Below are 8202 nucleotides of genomic sequence, written 5' to 3'. Positions count from 1 at the left end.
ACAAATACAGATTTTTGAAACACTGAAATTCTACCTTCACCCTTATAGTTCGACACGAGTTCGGATCCCCGTGAATCGGATGGCTGCATGGGGTTCACTTGGTTTTCTCCAAGTGTAACGTGGAAATGAGCCAATTTCACTTAGAACAATCCTCCACGAAGACATCCTTTCCATGAGAAAGATAGCCTTTACTCATAAAATGTTCACTTCACTAGATCCACCAAAGTCAATTTAAGTTCAAATTTATAGAATTATCTAGTTACGGAGGAAAAAAAGAAGAATTATCATTAAGAACTGTTTTTTAGAACTATATTTTGTATTCACAGTCCTATTTGTTTGTTTAATTGCTTACATAAATACGTATTGAACTTGTCCGACTAAGAAGCGCGATTTGTTCGTTGAGGATTTTCTAAGGACTTCTATTTACGTTACATGTTGGAAAAACCGCAAAAACCTATGGCGCCAGTTCGCTCGCTTGGATTGTTTTCGCATTTGGGGGTATGGAGTTAAGGTTTGTTCTCTTAATCAGGCATTAATTTCCAGTAATGCTTGAAGAGAATAAGCAAGATATAGTCTCAAACACGTGCCTTAATTCTTTATAGATTTTGTCTCGTACTTAGATGCTAACATCATTTCTGGGGGCATGTATTGTGAATAACGTGACATTTTGAAATTTTATTAAACTTTAACCAATAGTTACAATTTTTTTTACAGCTATAAATTATCTTTCTTATGTGTCTCGTTTTGTCACATAATCGCTCACTCCAGGGGTTATAGAGCAAGTGGCTAGTTCAAATTGAAAGTAAGAATTACAATCACTATGACTTGTATTAGAGACTTTTGCTATTGCTTCTGCGGCCGAATTCCCTTACGGAAGCCGCTGTTAGGTCAAAAGTTACTGTCAGAGCATTAGGTACGGCTAATGGAGTGACAGGCTTATGTTGTCTAATAGTTATTTGTAGGAGTAGAAACACTCATTTTACAGCTAGTTAAACTGTTCGATATTCCAGCCAATAGTTTCAAGTCAAGAAGATTTAAATTTTATGTTTCTGTTACCTAGGTAGTTACATGTTTTTAAAACAATTTTGGGGGCCGTTTAGTTAATTTTCAAAATGTAAACAGTATTTTGTTTTAAATGGTCGATCTGATAGCCTTTTTTATGGACTATAAGTCTGCGTTGTGATTTCCATGACAGAAAAGCTTTTCGTAAAATTTCCACGGATCCATTGTTCTTTCACTTTTCAAAGTCCATCCATCGTGGTGTGTTCGCGCTTAGAAAGAGCTCTTTTCAAGCGACCAAAAGCACAATAGTCAGTAGATGAAACATTAGGCGACTTCGCAGGAATACGTTAAAAATGTATGTATGCAATACCGGTATTAGTCTTCCTTTTTTCAACAAATGCGGTGGTATTTTTCGAAGTATGACTTGTTGCTCTATCTTCATCAAGTACACCTTCTAAGATTATTAGAATAAATAAATGGAATTTCTTCTGAAAATATCAAACGTAAAATGTTCTCTTAATGGAACTTTGAGTTTATTTTAACACTTTTTCACTCTTCTTATTTTTACTTACCCATTGTAAGACTGATATTTTAAACCTGCTACCTTGCGGCAAAATCAGGGATTATTAGAACCACTCAAAAACGTTTTATGAAACCACCATATCGTACTCATACTCTAAGGGAAGATTTGTTGACCTCACCAGCAAATACCTTTATTTAAACAAAACATTTTACAAAACAAAACAAAATTACATCAATTACAATCTATTTTGATTACAAATAATACAATAAAAAGAATTCATACAATACAATCCAACTTGAATTTACTTAAATTAATATTTATAAAATATACATAATAAAGTAATTTACAAGAGATTACTTGTACTCTTATAACTTTTTTAACGTAACAATATAAATAATAAATTACAGTGACTGTTCAAATATAAGATTTTCAGACTCAGTAATAATTTTCATAATTTCTGTTATTCCTTTTTTAAATTTTAAATTTGAAAACTTTTTACAATATCATTTTCTGTATTCAAACATGGTAAGAATTTTAACCACTTATTTTATAACAAATCACATAAAATTACATGCTCAACATCAGCTTCTTGTTCAACACATAGACACTGCAAATATTTAATATTAAATCTACTATAATATAATGGTACATGTGCATGATTTGTTAGAAATTGGGCCAAAAACCCATTACCAATACACTTCTTTTTATTAACTTTTCTAAAGAATCTATAAGTGTACCTTCCTTTTGAATCTTTGTCCCAGAAGTCCTACCATATATCAATTATTCTGTTCTTTAATGCATTTTTAAAAGTTTCAATAGAGATAGGAAGAAAAACATCAATCGAACTCTTCAACGTAGCTTGTTTAGCACAAGTGTCAGCTAATTCATTTCCTTCGTGTCCAATATGACCTTTAATCCAATGATGATTGATATTTCTTTTCTTCAAATTTTCAATCAAAAGTACATGAGCATCATAAACCAATTTAGTAAAAGATTTTCCAGAAACAATGGCGAGTAATGCACTTTGACTACCCGAAAATAAATCAACATCTTCTTTTGTATCTTTCCCCAATATCCATTCCAAAGATTTAAGAATGGCGAAGACTTCTGCCTGAAACACTGTTGAATTATCACTTAATCTAAATTTTTTAATAAATCCAATTTCACCATTTGAATAAGCTACAAAAGAGCAACTCACTCTCTCATCTATCTTTGAACCATCAGTAAACATTTCATGTCCTTCACGAGTAGGGAACTTCTTATCCCAAAAATAATCAGTAAATAATGCAGGATGAACCTTATTAACTATTTTATAGATCTCAATATTTGAAATATCCACTTGTAAATCAAAAACCTTATCAGATCTTCTGCCCTACTTTAAATCAAATAAAATACAGTCTCTTTGAGCAATCAAATAGATTAACCACTTAAAGTAAACAAGCAAGCATTAGAAACTGTTCAGTAATACTTAACATCACAAGCCTTTGAATTTGAATTAACAGATTGTTAACTCTAACATTATTTTTATACCATGCTGCACACGAATATAAAATCTTCCTTTCAATCCCTCTCTTATAATATATTTTCTTTATATCGCTATTAAGACTTTTTATTGCATATAATTTATTCAAAATACTAGAGCACTGTATCTTGATCTTTTTCAAATGAGGAATGAAAGTAAGTTGATCATCAATTATAATGCCAAGATAATTTAATTCTCGAACACTCTTTAAAGAATATCCTTATGTCCAATATGTCCAATATGTCCTCTTGGAAGAGTAATCATTTTACCTCTTTTAGCTATGCCCATGATAGCACATTTCTTATAATCGAATTTCAATTTAACTTGTTTTGACCAATTACTAATCAAATCCAGTGTATGATCAATGTCAGCATCAATAGTATGTCTTCCACTTGCAGACACAATAATAATTATATCATCCGAATAAGCTTGTACTTTCACATTTTCCTTAAACGGCAATTCAAATCAATAATCACATAAAATATTCCATATTATTATTATAAATATTATTATTATAAATTATTATTATAAATATATCATATTATTATTATAAATATTATTATTATAAATTATTATTATAAATATATCATATTATTATTATAAATATTATTAATATTATAAATATTATTATTATTAATATTATAAATATTATTATTATTAATATTATTATTATAAATATTACATTTTAATCACATAAAATATTCCATAATAAAGGTCCTGAATTAGAACCTTGAGGACAACCTCTGCCATAAAATCTTTTAATGCATAGATTACCATCTTGAAAAGAAACAGAACGCTCATAAAGATAATGTTCAAATAACTTAAAAAGATGAAAAGGACAATTAAACCTTTTTAGTTGAAACAGAACAAAAGGCCACCATACACTACTATTGAATGCACTCTTGACATCCAACGTAACAAGTGCTGTATGCAAATTCAATCTTCTATTTTCTTTTACTTTATCCAATAAATCACAAATAGCTAAAGTTGTACTCTTTCCTTCTATAAATCCATATTGAGATTGATTTAATATTTTATTTTTATTCAAATAAAAGCAGAGTCTATTCGTCATTAATTTGTCTAATATCTTGCCAAGAATTGGTAATAAACAAATCGGTCTATATGATGAGGGATCCGTTTTATCTTTTCCCTCTTTATTAGATAAAACTAAAGAAGCATTTTTCCAAATCTTAGGAAAAATACCATACTTCAGACAAATATTATATATTCTACAAATGAAACAAGAATCAATTCTTATTATTTCTTCTATTACATCTAAACATAGTCCATCATAACCTGGAGCTTTTCCCTTATTCATTGACTCAACCACATTCAAAATTTCTTCTTCTGTAAACTCTAAATCCTTAAAATCATTTTCATAAATCAGAGAATTTTGTCTTATTTCTTTATGCCAATCCGAATCATCTTCAATCATATCATTCGAAAAATGAAACTTAACTAAGTAATCCAATGTATCTTTAATTAAATTTGTTTCAGAGCCATCAACACTTCTTAACCGACTAAAAGTAAGTGCAGATTTATACTTTCCCACAGTAATTTTATATGGAATACCATAAGGTTGTTCCAAATTAGTTTTCATACATAAATCATTCCACGATTGATTTTTGGCAACATTAATCTCTTTCTTATAAATTCCTCTTAACCTCTTATATTTAACCTCCAAAAACACTTTATGTTCCAAATTAAAGGCACGAAGAAATTTTCTTCTTTCAATCCTTAAATTAGACCTCAAAAGATCCAATTTCTTAGTCCACCAAACTGAGGACCCTTTTACTTTAAAATTCTTTTTAATTTTATTCTTTTCCCAAATACTTACAATATCTTCAGTAAATTCTTCAGCTATTCCTTCCAAATTTTTTTCATCAGTCTTTAATGTACTATATTGCAACAAGAGAGCCGAAGCATCTTTTTTAAAATCAATCCAATTTAAATTATTCAGTGAATACCTCTTTCTCGTCATAGGAAAATAGTCCTTCTCACCAAGATCAATTTCTATATAGTTATGATCACGATAAGAAATATCTGTAATAACTTTCCAATCAATGTTAATGGAAGTATGCGCAAGAGTAAGATCAATCCAAAAAGAACCTTTTACTCCTTCAAAAGTAGGAGGAAAATCTGTATTATTCAATATACAAATCCCGTGAGAATTAATAAATTCCAGAACTTGTTTTCCTCTAGAATCTTCCTCTTGATCACCTCACGCTTCACTTTTAGCATTAAAGTCTATTACAAAATCATTACAAAAGTCTTTATTCAAAACTCTTGAAATATCATTCAAGCACAAAGTCAAGTCTGCTTTAGGCGGACAATAAGCAGAAATCAACAAGAAATCTTGATCTTCGAAGTTTATTTTCAAAACAACCAGTGTATTAGAAATTAAAATTTCAATCACAGAAATTGTTTTGTCAAATATAACGATTCCTGCTAACGGAATAACATTATCAGTAAAATAAAGTCTAAATTGAGATGAAAAATCCTTAACTTTATTTTCAATATGATAGGACTCTTGTACCAAAGCAAATGAATAATTTTGTTCTAATGTTCTTTGTTGGAGTTGTGACATTGCATCACGAGCATGGTGAAGATTTATTTGAACTCCTCTAATTTTTGTTGAGGAACTAAAAACCATAATTTATCCTTCTGACTAGTAGATCAAATTGTCTCTTCAAACATGAACAATCTTTATCCAAGCTAGAATGCCGCACGTCTAAGCCCATTTTATATTTACTATTCGCATTAGTACAGTTTATATACACTGGGATGTTTTTACAGTCCCAGTGATTATGTCCTTTCTGTGCACAGTTAGCACATATTAGATCTTTAGTACATCTTTTGTGGAAATGCCCAAATTCCTGACATTTGTAGCATCTTACTACATTCAAATATTCTTTAATATTTATGCGAAACCAATTAAATCTCTATAACTATAAATATCTTTCCTTGATTAAATAAATAAATTCCTTCATTAAATTGACTAAATATATATCTTTCCTTGATTAATTACATGTTTAAATTTCTGAGGTTGAATTTCAACCACCCAATGAACCTTATTATTCTTTCCTTTTATTTGAAATAATGGATTAAAACCACCCTCTTAAAATATAGAATTCATATAGCAGCTTCAGATAACAGCTTCTTGTAATTCCTCTTTTCCAACTTCCACATCAATATTATATAGTATAATTTTCGGATTTTTCTTAATCGGAGCCCTGACTTCAATATCCTCTTTTAACAAAACATTTGTTTTGATTTCCTCTTCTAGTTTACCAATTTCATCATGATTTAAATATTCAATGACAATTCCATCATTATTTATTTTTCTGACATTTCTAATTCCTATTTTCAATTTTACAGGATCAATAGCTTCAACTACTTTCATCTTTACTTCCTCTGAAGACACTTCTCTCACTTTAGGGTAAATTAGAGCAAAATGTTCATCTCTCCTCTTAACTTTATCTTTCTTTGATATAACTTTTTTCTCCATTTTTTGTTCTCTAATAATATCCGCAAATGCCTTTTCAACAATATGTGGTTTTTGAACCATATCTAATCTTCCTTTTAAATTTTCTATTTCTAACGCTTGAGAAACTATAAAATTAAATAGCCTCTTTAAAAACTTTTTTTTTTAGAGGAACTGTTACTCTAGTTGCCTCTTCCAAACAAGTTTCAATATCATTAATAAGTGACCTAGCTTCCTCTATCAGTTCATTCTGAGGAACAGCCACTGTCTGAACGTCTTTATCCATTTTTGATCTGATTCAATCGGGACCCTGGGGTTTCCCCGATTGAATTTTTCGGAGTTTGGATTTCGACCTCCCCTCTTAGGAGGAGGGGCCCTCAGACCACGACAAGGTACCAAACTCCTGGGAAGTTTTTTCTATTGGCTTTTTCAAATAAATTTTATCAAAGATAATTTGCCTTTTCTAATTTTCGCACTCAATCACAAATTAATAAGCCAATTTGCTTTTCAATTTGCTTGCAATAATAAATAGATCTTTATTTATTTTATTTTATTTATTTTTTGTTGTTGTTGTTGTTGTTGTTGTTGCATTTATTTAGGTAAATCCATGCTTTATCAGGGTTCAAAATGTATTTCCATTTATCCCCCCTCCTAAAAAGTTTTCATACATGGTTCTACAAACTGTTCGTCATTGAACCACGTGCCTCGGTAAAATCTGGTGAACACTGTGTTTATAGCTTCTTTAAGTTATAAATCTCGGTTTATTATTTTATTTATTGTTGCTATATATGTATTTAAAGACTTATGTATTTAAAGACTTTGCTATATATGTATTTAAAGAAACTGATTTCTATATCGACATATTTTCTCTTGTTACTAATGATTTAAGTACAAAGAAATAGTTTCCGGGTATTGGTTGGAGTTTTTTTCTCATGTAAATGTAATGATTGATGGTTGCTCCCTTCCCGATTAATAATGTTGCCTATTTACACTTAGAAATTTTAATACCATACCTATCACGCTGTTTCTGAATTATGGAATAGGAATATTTCTCTTCGGAAAGCGCAAAAATATATCCTTCAATCTACAGCTTGTTTATATTAATCTACAGCTTGTTTATATTAATTTACAGCTTGTTTATATTAATCTACAGCTTGTTTATATTAATCTACAGCTTGTTTATATTAATCTACAGCTTGTTTATATGCGGCATCTTGAAACAGAATAAATTTAAAAGTAGCAGACAATATTTCTTAATTCAAATAATAAGCTGTTGCCAAAAGTTTTTATTTCCAAAACATTTGTGTTTTTATTAATTCTGCATGGAAATCATTCTAAAAATGCATAAACGGCCTGTGTGTTTTAAACTAGCTCAGAAATGGTGAGAAAATAAAATTAATATTTTACATATTTGTGTGTCTGTTATTTCCCCAGTCAGTTTACTTTACGGGTGGTAACTCGCCACAACACTTAAAGTAATATTTGAGGGTAGATGACAGGTGAAGGTACTCAATTAACTAGAAAGACCGTTCAAATTATTATGACATCATAATCTATAGAAAGTCAATAACAATGAAAATGACGCAAGTCTTTTGCAAGAAATAAGTAACTAACAAAGCGTTACTGCCTATTTGAGAGACATTTGTAAGACTATAGTAAGGAAAAAGGGCT

This window comes from Stegodyphus dumicola, chromosome 9 (genome assembly GCF_044657685.1).
Source record: "Stegodyphus dumicola isolate Sdum_Otavi_A_Nest chromosome 9, ASM4465768v1".
NCBI lineage: Eukaryota > Metazoa > Arthropoda > Arachnida > Araneae > Eresidae > Stegodyphus > Stegodyphus dumicola.
This window is presented reverse-complemented; position numbering follows the sequence as displayed.